The sequence below is a fragment of the Eubalaena glacialis genome, chromosome 9 (genome assembly GCF_028564815.1).
Source record: "Eubalaena glacialis isolate mEubGla1 chromosome 9, mEubGla1.1.hap2.+ XY, whole genome shotgun sequence".
In the NCBI taxonomy this organism is placed as follows: domain Eukaryota; kingdom Metazoa; phylum Chordata; class Mammalia; order Artiodactyla; family Balaenidae; genus Eubalaena; species Eubalaena glacialis.
In genome coordinates, this window is record NC_083724.1 from 25436938 (window position 1) to 25449518 (window position 12581).

Consider the following 12581-nt stretch of genomic DNA (forward strand, 5'->3'; position numbering starts at 1 on the left):
TCAAACCCGTGTCCCCTGCATTAGCAAGCAGATTCTCAACCACTGGCAGGTGAATTCTTAACCACTGTGCCACCAGGGAAGTCCTCTGAGCAATTAATCTTCAAAAAATTTCCCAAGTGAGGGGAAAAGAGAAGGATAGAATGATAACAAAACAAAACAAAACAAAAAGTGAGAGAGAGGTAGCTTTAGACAAATATGAAATTATCGCTGTAAGAGTTTATCTTTTTTCTGTAAGGAGAAGGGAGAAAGTTTAGATGCAGGAAAACCTTTTTCACATTTACAAAAGAGAAAGTCATTACAGCTGCTTTAAACAGTAACTCAAGTCCTTGACAATATTATGAAGCCATACAATTAAAAGCCAGTGCTTATTAATTCCTAAAGAATGGGAATACAGGGACATCTCCTACATTAATCACAGTGTTCTTTTTTAGACAGACCAGTTATACAATCTCCTCTTGAGAGTTTCTTTTCCCTTTATGCCTCAGGCATTTCTCAAATGAACATCCTTGTTCATGTCAAAGTTCCCCAAGTGGCCACTATAATTTTAATTTATCCTCAGTGAAGTTATGCCAGGAGGTAGCACAAGCTTGTTAGCAGACAAGCCCATGAGAGATTGCTTGACTGTTGATCAAAGGTGAAACATCACTTGTGTTGTAAGTCCTCAACCCTAAGGTTAAGCTGCCTCTACTTGCTGACCTGAGAAATCAGCAGCCACCTGGCTCTCAGAAAGTGTGGAGAGCTCTTTGCCAAAGCCAAGTTCTCATACCCAGAGAACACTGGGGAAAGTTCTCATAGACAAATAGAAGACAGTAGATAAACAGAAGGCAGGACAGGGTGTTAAAAGCCAGATTTCACCAGGGGAGACGAGTCTGATGGGAAACCAAAAATTCCAGGAGACAAATAAACTGATACTGAAGGACCAAAGAGACAACCAGAATCTAAATTCAATGTAAAACCACACAATCAGACAGACAAATCTTGAATGTCTTGAGACTCAAGGAATCTCAGACATGCACATTAGTACTATCATAGAGGCCAATCCTTCGTAGGGAGGGATTTGACCAAGTATTAAGAGAATCTCCAAATGTCCTAATCAGGACACCCAGAGCAAATTTGTAGTCTGACAAAGTCAGGGTTATTGGTTCATTGCAACAAAGGAGGTCACACATTGGAGGAATCATGGGGTGTGTCACCAAGAAAGGGAAAAGTTATGATACAATTTTGGGGAAGGGTGGCATTAGGTGAAATTTATATGAAATAGTATTTTGCTTTGTTAAAGCAAAGCAGGGCTGTGTGTCAAGGGGCAACATCATGTCTGGATGGCAAAGCGGACACTAGGTTTCCTTTCCTTAGAAACTACAAATTAAGATAGATGCGAAATGTTAATATCCCAAACCCCCTTATCTGAATCTGCACCTGGGTTGAAAATTAAGGCAGGTGCTCTGTGTCAATGTGAATTAGATCCTGCAGGCAAGGGTGGGATGTTTTGTTTTTACTTCAAAAGCAAGGTTTCTGGAAAACAAGATTTCTCAGTAACAAAGTAATAGTTATGCTACTGAGTGTCATTCAGACACTTTACAGCTGTAGTGTTTCCTTGGGAGAACTATAATTTTCTGCTAACTTTGCACCTGGCTTTATCTGTGATCAGTGTCTGTTTTCCCATTTTGATGAATGGCATGGCAGATTTTCATTTTTTCAGGTCAAACTAATTTTCACTTTTTCTCTTGTTTTAGTGGCTTGTTGAACTTGCCGGAAAGAAGCTGTGGTGGCAGGGACCTTTCCTGGAAATGATTAATTTCTTTCCTTCTTTCCTGTTTCCCACTTCCTAGCATGGGCTATCTAATTTTAGGGCCCCAGTGCAGCCTGGGGTTGCCACAGAGACCAGAACGAGAAAGCAAGCCGTGGGGTGAGGTATAAAGGAGTATAATGAAGTCTCAGATATGGGGCATGGGAAGGGGCAGCATGCTTCAGGTGCCCTAACTCTTGTCAGACCCTCTTGTTCCTACTCTGTTCCTGGCGGTAGCTTGCAGCCTCTTGCGGTTTTGGTAACTGCTGGGTCAAGATCTGTGCAGGGAGGGTTGGGAAAGCATCACTGTGGTGGTTGACCTTCTGCTTTGGGGAATCCTGTGAAAGATGCTGCTCCCTCTGTGTTCCCTTCTGTTCCCACAGCTCCTCTGCTTGAGCCTTCTTTAACTCTGCCCTCCACCCTTTTACCAGACCTTCCAGAAGATGAATTACTAGCCCCTCTGTCTGAGCCCTTTCACTTCTGGCCTATTTATCAGCCTTTCTTCCCAGGACCCTACAGAGTCTCATCTTCCCCTGCTGCTCTCAATTTTGTATCTGACTCTGCTCCTGCATAATCTGTTTTCTTCTCATGCCTTGCTCTGTTTTCTTCTCTGCCCTGCTCTTCATAATTGGTCCCACTCCCTCATCACTCCTTTCACCTCCATACTGGCCTCTCTGCCACCAGAGGCTCTGTCATTGGCTCCCACATTCTCGCTCATCTTTTTTTCCACTCCCATGATGGCCTTCTCCCCTCTGCCTGGGAGTCCTCCCTGCCTTGATCTCTCCTAACATTTCATTTATCCTTATTTCACCCCATTGCCAGCTTTCTCGTCTTTTCCACGAAGGCCCTCTCTGCCTCCACTCTGCCCCACAGGTCCCCTTATTCAATCTCAACACTGCAGATCCCTTTCTGCCTCCAGAGCTACAATCTTAAGGGACCATTTTCTACCCCCATCATCTACCCTTCCTCCTTTCCCCTAGAACACACTCAGATACTAAACTCTCTTCCCCAACCAGATCCCTCCTCTTGCATGATCCTACCCTTTTTGTCAGGAATTCAACCTCTTATCTCTCACAACATCCCATTCACTCCATGAATCCCACTGATTCATTTGCCTGTCACCCATCATCACCAACAGTCTCTACCCCACCATTGCCAGACTCTACTTTAATACTGACTCAATTTGGCTTGATTTAAATCCTACTCAACGCTGTCCCAGAGAGCTCATCTTCAGAAAACCCCCTTTGTCTGACTTCTATTGCAAAAGACTTAGGCATTGACTGCTCAAAAACCTTGTCCATTTCAACCTCCTCCTGGGGGCAGCTGTCTGTTAAGGACTTGTTTTTCCCTACCTTCTCAGATTGTGATTTCCAGCAGGAGGAGCTTTTTCCTTTCATCCATCAAGTTCTGTCTCTGGGGAGACCCTGCAATCAGGCATGTGGAAGCAAGTAGACACTCTTTCCTTAGCTCTGCTGTCCAGAAGCTCCTGAAGATATGTCACAAAGGGTGTGGATTTCCAGATTTGGGAGGAAAAAGAAGAAGGGATCATTCTAAAACAACGGAGGGCATACTACCAACTCAACTTCTTTAGCATCACTTGCTGTTGAGCACTACTCCACAGCCCTCCAACCCTTCTAGAGATGTGAAGGCCAACCACAGTAACTGCATAGTCCATAGGAGCCTCCAAATTCCAAAATCTTGGGAGACTCTGCAGCACAAATGTAGCTAGCTCTTCAGAGGTCCCCCTCTCTGCACAGTGAGTACCTGCTGGCTACCCTTCTGTTCTTTGATAGCAGTCCCACACCTGTCTCCCTTTCTCTTATTCAATCTCTAATGTCCTCCTCCCCCAGTCCAAATGCACTTAACCAATCCCCCATTGCATCCTCAGCCCCAGACCTTGCCCCCACCTTAAAGCCTAGCCCCAGTCCTTGGGGGAAAATTCTAGAGGGAAGGAGCTCACCAAAGAAGGACAGTGTCTTCTCTAAGTTGAGTTTCCACTTTAGGAATATGATGATGGAGGTGAATTTAGGTATTCTTTCAAAGATTAAGCAGTCCAGGGAGATAGTCAAGGCCAAGGAATTCCCCAGCTCCGGAGCAGCCTAGGTCAGCAGAAGCCCTGTGTTCCTAAGCTTCAGGCCCCACGGAAAAGCCAAAATAAGAATTTAGCCCCAAAGGATGAGAGGACCTTAAGGAGATCCAAAGATTAAATACATCAAGGAGGGGAGGTAGGATTAGGGATCTTCCAAGCCAGTCACCCTTCCAGATTTAGCTGACACTCTAGTGAACAAGACTCCTCCCTAGTTTTTGCCCCAGATGTAAAAGAGACTTCAACAAAAAGTCACCTGGAGAAAAAGGATGAGTTGTTTGTTCAGTGGCTTTGTCCCAGGACACAAGGCTAAGGGCAAAAAGGTCACTTACAAAAAGCTACATCAACTGTGCACGGTCCACATCCAGTTGAAACCAGAGGAGTCTTTGCACGAAGGATCCGAGTCATTGTTTCAAGCATTTGGGACACATGAGTAAGAAAAACAAAGCTCCCTCCGCTTGTGGAGCTTACAGCGTTGGTCCTTGAGTCAGCTCCTTCTCATCATACTGAAAACGATATCAAACCTCCTTCACTTTCCTCAAGCTCCTGCCCCTCCCTCCCCCTCAACAGATTTGCTGTTTGGCCCACTTTTGAAGGAATCATAAGCCGTCAGACGGGAACTTTTCATCACCAAATCCTCAAAAACGGTTGCATAGCACCCTCCTTTCCCTCTTCCTTACTGCTATGTAAAGCGGGGTGTCTTTCTGGGAGGCCTTCCTTGACCCTCCCAAGACCGGATTGGTGCCCTCACTTTCACCATCACAACTGTATTTGTAATTTTGGGCTACTCTCTAGGTCCCCAAAGTACCAGGACCTTCTCTATCACCCTCACTACTGGCCTGGTGTATCGCACCTAGTTAACGGTAAGTCAATAACCGTTTACACGAACTAACTAGCAAGCGTTGCGCAGAACCTCCCCAGGCAGAGCCCCACCTAGCGTGCTTTGCGGGCCCGGCCGAGGCCTGGAGGGGGACTACATCCGGCGGGACCACCCCTGGGGGTGGGGCCATACCGGGGGCGGGGCCACATCCGGGACAGGGGCCAAGGGCTGGGGGCGGGGCCTGTGTTGGGCGCGTGGCCCGCTTTCAGAGGCGGCAGCAGTTTCTCCTCAGAATCCTGAACCCAGAAGTCACAGCTCAGGATTCCCCTCACGGATGAGGTTGTGACAGGGCTTTCCGGCAGACTGAGGGGCGCTTCCACCTCTACTGCCTGCGGCGTTCCACTGGCTATCGCTTCACCTCAGCCCACTGGGGCCACACCATCCAGGCTGCGGCCTCCCAAGGCCCTGAAAGGCCCCGGAGGCCCTGAGCACGGGACCTGCCCTCTCTGCCTGAACTTAAAGAGAACATCTTCGTCACCATCACTGTAACGCCGACTGCTGTCTAGTGGGCTCTGGGCAAGTCCTTGGGCTCTCAGCCCAGATGTCACCCTCCCACAGGCCTGGAACAGGTGGCCGAGAGGAGTGGAAGGAACCGCGCACCTTTGGTCAGCGCCAGGGCCCAAGGCTGGCCCAGAGGCTCTGCTGCCGTTGCCACCTGGGCTGGCAAGGTCGCAGCTGGCACGCTCCCGGCAGGACTAGTATCCACACTGTGCGGGGTGCTTGCCGCCCGCTGGGAGTTGTTTTCTGAGGAGCTGCCGGGAAGGCCCTGCCAGCCAGGCCAGGAGGCAGGGCTGGTGAGGCCCCGAGGGAAAGGCCCGTGACGGGAAAGGGCAGCGTGACTGCGGAGATGAGACCACGCCTGAGGGGCAGACGCAGGACCCTGTGCAGACGGATGCAGGGATTTCACCTCCCTGGGCTGGGCTGAGGCCTCCAGCCGACGTGGTGGGGCCGAGGGCACAGAGGCTCGCAGCTGCCTTCACAACAGGTACCGATACAGCCATGCTTCCGTTGCGGGCCCTCGGCGCCAGGTCCTGTGTTACACAGGAACTCTGGCGTGATGTGGGCGTGGTCACTAGAGATGGAAGGAAATACCATGGTTCTTCTTTTTGGGGGGACAGGTTGTCTTACTCTTGCATAAGTGTTTTATAGCGAATTTGCAAGATAGAGAATAGTAGATGGCAGTACTCCATGGACCCCTAAACTCAAAACACATAATGCTAACATTTTGATGTATTTTTTCCCAGCTTTGCTGTGCGTGTTTTCAGTGTTTAAATAATATACATACATATATTTTTTAAAAGGTGGGAAAACACGTAAGCAATGTCTGCATCGTTGTACACTCTTCCTAAATATCATTTTTAGTGTCTTCCGTATTAACCATTCTGTTTTTCTATGATATGTAGGTTTGTTCCAAGTTTTTGATATTGTAAGACGTTACTTAACATGTTTGTGCATGATTGCACTTGCTTAGAACTGCCTTATTCCAAAATCATAGAGCTTTTCTTGAACTTTATTTTCTCATCCAGGGTTCTACCCTTGAGCCACCTCTCTTCTCTTTCTGTAAGTCTCTTAGGCAAGATATCTACCCATGTGGTAAGTTATTTCACTACTGACTTCTCCCATTTGCTTCACATTTATACATCCGGATGCTTGCTGAACATTCCCAACCTTGATTTCCCACAGGTACCCCATACCTAAAATCTGTAAATGTAGACCATTATCTTCCTCTGCCATCAACCACCCTTGCTTGGCTAGTCCCGGTATCAATTAGTAGCACCTGGTCCCCAAGCCCAATCCATAAGAGCCCTTCTGTGCTCCTCCTCCTCCTTCATCCTTCCCATAATCAGTCAGTCCCCAAGTTCTGCTGATTTTATTGGTTACCTGTTTCTCAAATTTTAATCTTCTCTTCATTCTTACTACTACCTTGGTAGTTCAGACCCTCATCGTCGTTCACCAAATTATGCCGTGGCTTCTTAACTAATCTCTGATCTTAACTAATCCTCTACTTGCTGCTTTCTACTTCTTTAGCTTCTGCTACTCTCAACTCTGCGTTTTTCTACTCCAGTAAACACACCTGTTTTGTTCAGTGCTTCTGCGTCCTTACTCATTGTTTTTTTAATTGAAGTATAGTTGATTTACATAATTAGTTTCAGGTGTACAGCAAAATGATTCAGATTTTGCGTATATATATATTATACGCACACGCATTCTTTTTCAGATTCTTTTCCACTGTAGGTTATCACAAGATATTGAATGTAGTTCCCCATGCTGTACAGTAGGTCCTTGTTGTTTATCTATCAATATTTTATATATAGCAGTGTGTATCTGTTAATCCCAAACTCCTAATTTATCCTCCCCCCTTTCCCCTTTGTTAACCATAAGTTTGTTTTCTGCATGAGTCTATTTCTGTTTTGTAAGTTCATTTGTATCATTTTTTTTATTCCACATGTAAGTGATATCATGTAATATTTGTCTTCCTCTGTCTGACTTCACTTAGTATGATAATCTCTAGGTCCATCCATGTTGCTGCAAGTGGCATTATGTCATTCTTTTTTATGGCTGAGTAATATTCCATTATATATATATATATATATATATATATATATATATATATTTTTTTTTTTTTTTTTTTTTTTTTTTACATACACCCCTCCCCTCCCCACATCTTCTTTATTCATTCATCTGTCAGTGGACATTTAGGCTGCTTCCAGGTCTTGGCTATTGTAAATAGTGCTGCTATGAAAATTGGGGTGCATGTGTCGTTTCCAGTTAGAGTTTTCTCTGGATATATGCCCAGGAGTGGGATTGCTGGATCACATGGTAACTCTATTTTTAGTTTTTTAAGGAACCTCCGTAGTGTTTTCCATAGTGCCTGCACCAATTTACATTCCTGACAACAATGTAGGAGGGTTCTTTTTTCTCCTTACTCATTTTGATTTCTCCACCTGGAGTTCCTTAGGCAGATAAACACTAGAGTTCTCACAGTCTACTACAGTAGGTCAGGGCTGTGTTTTTTTTTTCAGGGAATTTGTCCATTTCATCCAAGTTGGTGAATTTATTGGCATAGTTCATAATATTTTCTTATTCTTCTAATGTTAGTAGATCTGGTGATTTCCCCTCTTTCATTCTTGGTGTTGGTAATTTGTGCCTTCACTTTCTTGATCAGTCTGAGTAGAGGTTTATCAGTTGTCTTTTTTTTTTCAAAGAAACAGCTTTTGGTTTCATTGATTTTCTTTCTTTGTTTTTCTGGTTTTATTTCATAGATTTCTGCTCACATTTTTATGTCCTTATGTTTGCTCTGACTTTATATTGCCTTTCTTTTTCTAGTTTCTTAAGGTGAATTCTTGTTAGAGCATTGATTTGAGACCATTCTTCTTAATATAAACTTTTTTTTTTGAAGTTAACATAACCTCAAGATTTTATTTCCTTTATAATAAAACAAAAGGTGAAGCCCAGAACAGGATGATTTGGCCTTTTCTCTTGTTGTCTCTTCCCAGTTCATAATGCATGCATCTATTAATAGCTGGCATTCTTTTAGATGTATAATAGGGCTTAAGCATTCAAGCCTTAGCACAGTTTTCTTTGTAGTTTTAGCCTTTGCTGGAAAATCTGCTTAGCTTGCTCACCATAGCCACTCTACTTCCTGTGGTAACACTGCTTTCCTGGGACAGGCCAGAATCCTTGCCCTTCTTGTACTGTGTCATTTTGTGGGGTTGTGCTAGTCACACTTCTTATAGAAAGTCTAGTGGGTCTTAGGAATGTTTACCATGTTTACTGGGGTACTAACACTATAAATTTTGAATGCTTTGAATTTCCCTGTAAACACTGATTTATCTATATCCCACAACTTTTCATGTGTTTTCATTTTCAATTCAAGTTTTTATAATTTATCATTTGACTTTGAGTGATTTAGAAGTGTGGGAAATTTTCCAAATATCTTTCTATTCTTGATTTCTAATTTAATTATATTGTGAATTCAAAGCATTAATTCAAAGTATTGAGAACATACTTTGTACAATTTCAGTTTTTTAAACTTTGTTGAGATTTGACTTATGACCCAGTATATTCTTGGTGACTATTTCATATTTAGATATGACTAACTTATAGCCAGCCCTTCGTATCCACGGTTCTTCTGTATCCAAGGTTCCACATCCATGGATTCAACCAATCAGGGATTGTGTAGTACTCTAGTATTTACTTTTGAAAAAAAATCCGCATATGAGTGCATCTGCGCAGTTCAAACCTGTGTTTTTCAGTGGTCCCCTGTACTTGAAAAGAATGCGTATTCTGCTGTTTGTTGACTAGAGTTCTCTATAAATATCAATTAGGTCAAGTTGGTTTATAGTGTTGTTCAGGTCTTCTATGTCCTTACTAATTTCTTTTGGCTTCTTTTATTACTAAGAGGGTCGTTGATGTGTCTGACTATAGTCATGGAATTGTCTGTTTCTCTTCTGAGTGCTAGCTGTTTTTGCTTCATGCCATTTTGAAGCTCCAATCTTAGGTGTATATACATTTAGGATTCTTATATCTTGTTGTTGTTGAATTGTCCCCTTTATCATTATGTAATGACTCTCTTTATCTCTGGTAATATTCCTGTTCTGAAGTCTACTTTGTCTAGTATTCATAAGGGCACTCAGCCCTCTGATTAGTGTTTGCATGGTCTGTCTTTTTGCATCATTTTAACCTTTTACTTATTTATGTCTTTATATTGAAGGTGAGTTTCCTGTAGACAGCATAATGTGTTGTCTTGCTTTTTTATCCAATCTGACAGTCTCTGCCTTCTAATTGGGGTGTGTAGATTACTTACATTTTTACTATTGATATGGTTACATTTAAATCTACCATCTGGCTAGTCATTTTCTATTTGTTCCATCTGTTCTTTCTTCCTTTCCCTTCTCTTTGCTAACCTGCTTGTGGATTATTTTTTATGATTCTGTTTTCTCTTCACTCTTGTTTTATTTGTTAAACCTCTTTTTTCTAATAAAAATTTATGTTATTTAATATTCATCTTTATCACATTTTTGAATAGTCATCTTCAAATTATATTATACCAGTTCATGTATAGAGTAAGAACTTTTCCTTCCCCCCATTTTTTGTGCTATTGTTATATACTTAGGGGCTGTATTATTTCAAATTAATTTAAATTTCTTAAGTAATTTATGATTATATCCTTTGAGTAAAAATATTAAAATATTTCACATAAAGTCCCCTTGACCATCCCTTCCTTGGAGGTAAACAATGTCACCAGTTTGTTACACATCCTTCCAAACCTCTGCTATGTATTTATATATGTGTGTGTGTGTGTGTGTATGTGTATGTATAGGTGTATATATATATATATATATATACACACTTAGAATATGTACAGTTTATTTTTTTTGCATAAGAGATATACTATGCATACCATTCTGTAGCATGCTTCTTTTACTCAACAATATGTCTTGTCAGTCTACCCATATTAGGATTTTTGGATCTGCCTCATTCTTTTGAAGTGCTGCACAGTATTCTATTAAATGGATTTCTCAGAGTTTTATTATTATTATTTTTTTAGTTGATGGACATTTTTTTTCCGATTATTCATTATGGTAAATAAGGCCCCAGTGAATATCCTTCTGTATGCCTTATTGTGGACATTTGAAAATGCTTTTCTAGAGTACATACCTAGAAGTGCAATGACATTTCTCATAGAACCCTCCAGAAAGACATAAAGGGGAGAGGAGAGGCAGAAATTAACCCTAGAAGGTTTTAAGGTTGCAGTGGGGCTAGTGGGGGTGGTAATGGGGGTGGGGTGGTAGGTGTGTCGGGGATGTCATAGAGGATTTAAAGCCTTGGAAACCCTTTGGAGAATTTAGTACAGTAATGGTCTCGTCTTTGGAACTCAGGGACTTCTCAGGGAACATGGATTGGTTACTATTGTCATGCCTTGGGTATAAAGAAGCAACTTTTTTTTATTCATCAGTTAGAAAAGAGAAGGTTGTGGCTCATTTTGGTGGTCTATCAAATGGGTTAAATAAGTTGCCCCAAGTCACATGGCTGTCACAGAGGAATGAGCGACAGTCCAGTGGGCTTATGAAAGTTACTAAATTTAGAGATTGTTTGGTTGTATACCTTCACTGTTCACATGGGAAGCAAGGCCTGGAGAGGGAAAGAGACCCGCTCAAGGTTTCATAGTAAGTCAGTGATACTGCTGACATATTTCAGCCCAGCTGTAAGAGGCAGAAAAGCAGGAATAGGAAGGAGATAGCTTAGTCCAGCTGAGGCGGAGTGGTGGGGGGTGGCCGAGGAGACAGAGAAGCAAACAACACTTCCACCTACTCTGCCCCCTGCAGCCCACTCTCTTCCTTTCTCCAGATTTTTGTGGACTTCTTTCTTCAGCAACATCAAAGAAGTCCAAAAAGGAAAACTAAACAATCCAAATTATAAGATAGAGAAAAAACCCATGTCCATGTAAAAGTTACCATTCTGCAGCAAAACAAACATGGTAGAAATAATGAGGCTTTGGTTTGGGTCTGCGATGTGGAAGATGGGCATAAATAGTCGCTAAACCAACTAGTGGAGCCGCAGTAATTCTGTCCTGGAGGGTAGAGCGAGGGGTACATTACCCAAATGCAGCTATTCAAAAAGTGGTCTAGATTCCCTTGCAATAATCATTAATTTCAGGCAACAAAACAAAACAAAATAAAGAAAACCACAAAAGGAGGGGTGGGTCATTAAAACAAAATAGCTGGGCACTCAGACTTCTCACAGCTGGAAAGTTGTGGAGGATGGATTTCAAACTGTCACCAGGTGCTTGCCTACTTTTACAGTAGAGGTCCTCAAACTGACCTGCCCTTAAGCTGACTAAGGATGCCCTTAGAGAAGTGCAGCGTCTTGAGATGCTGTCTTTAGAGTTATTGGGGACAGAATATTCTTCAGGTTTGGAAATGCTTGAGGGGAAGTCCCCTAGAGTAGTCTTTCTGTCTTGGGATACTTGGGATGCCTTTTTTTTTTTTTTTTTTAATTTTATTTATTTATTTATTTATTTTTGGCTGTGTTGGGTCTTCGTTTCTGTGCGAGGGCTTTCTCCAGTTGCGGCAAGCGGGGGCCACTCTTCATCGCGGTGCGCGGGCCTCTCACTATCGCGGCCTCTCTTGTTGCGGAGCACAGGCTCCAGACGCGCAGGCTCAGTAGTTGTGGCTCACGGGCCTAGTTGCTCCGCGGCATGTGGGATCTTCCCCAACCAGGGCTCGAACCCGTGTCCCCTGCATTGGCAGGCAGATTCTCAACCACTGCGCCACCAGGGAAGCCCCGGGATGCCTTTTAAAAAGCCAGATTCCTGAACTTCCCTGCCCCAACTCCAGTACTGGATCTGTGGGTGGGTCCAGAATCTGCATATTAAACAGTCACCCAGATGATTCTTATGCCTGCCTGCTGACATTTGGCCCAGGATGGGCTTGCCCAATCATTCTGCAGTGATAATGGTACTGTCTTTTTAAAGACCTGCATTAATTATGTCGAACCCCTTTGGTAATTTCACATGGTTCGATCTATCTAGTATCTTTGTTTCCTTTAAATTTCAACTGAGCTCTAGACAGTGAGTTTTCTGGATCTTTGTTTGGACACACAGGGTGAAGAGAATTTTTCAGGATGTGAATGTTAACTGACAAGTGACCTAGGACAGTGGTTTCCATATGGATAAGTTTGGAAACATTTCAGGGGGCAACTTAGAATTCTCATTTCTATTTGGAGCCATGAAGTTCAAAGATATATTTTATGAGGTAGCAGGTCTTCAGGTTTTAAAGGTAGTTACATTGTTATTTGTGTTCCAGACCTAATCCCTTTTTCAGAAT

General features: G+C 43.0%; 1 pseudogene; it reads right to left on the reverse strand.

Annotated features, from left to right (window-relative positions):
- Nucleotides 1–8180: 8180 nt before the first annotated feature.
- On the reverse strand, nucleotides 8181–8521 carry LOC133097290 (large ribosomal subunit protein eL42-like; annotated as a pseudogene).
- Nucleotides 8522–12581: the final 4060 nt, after the last annotated feature.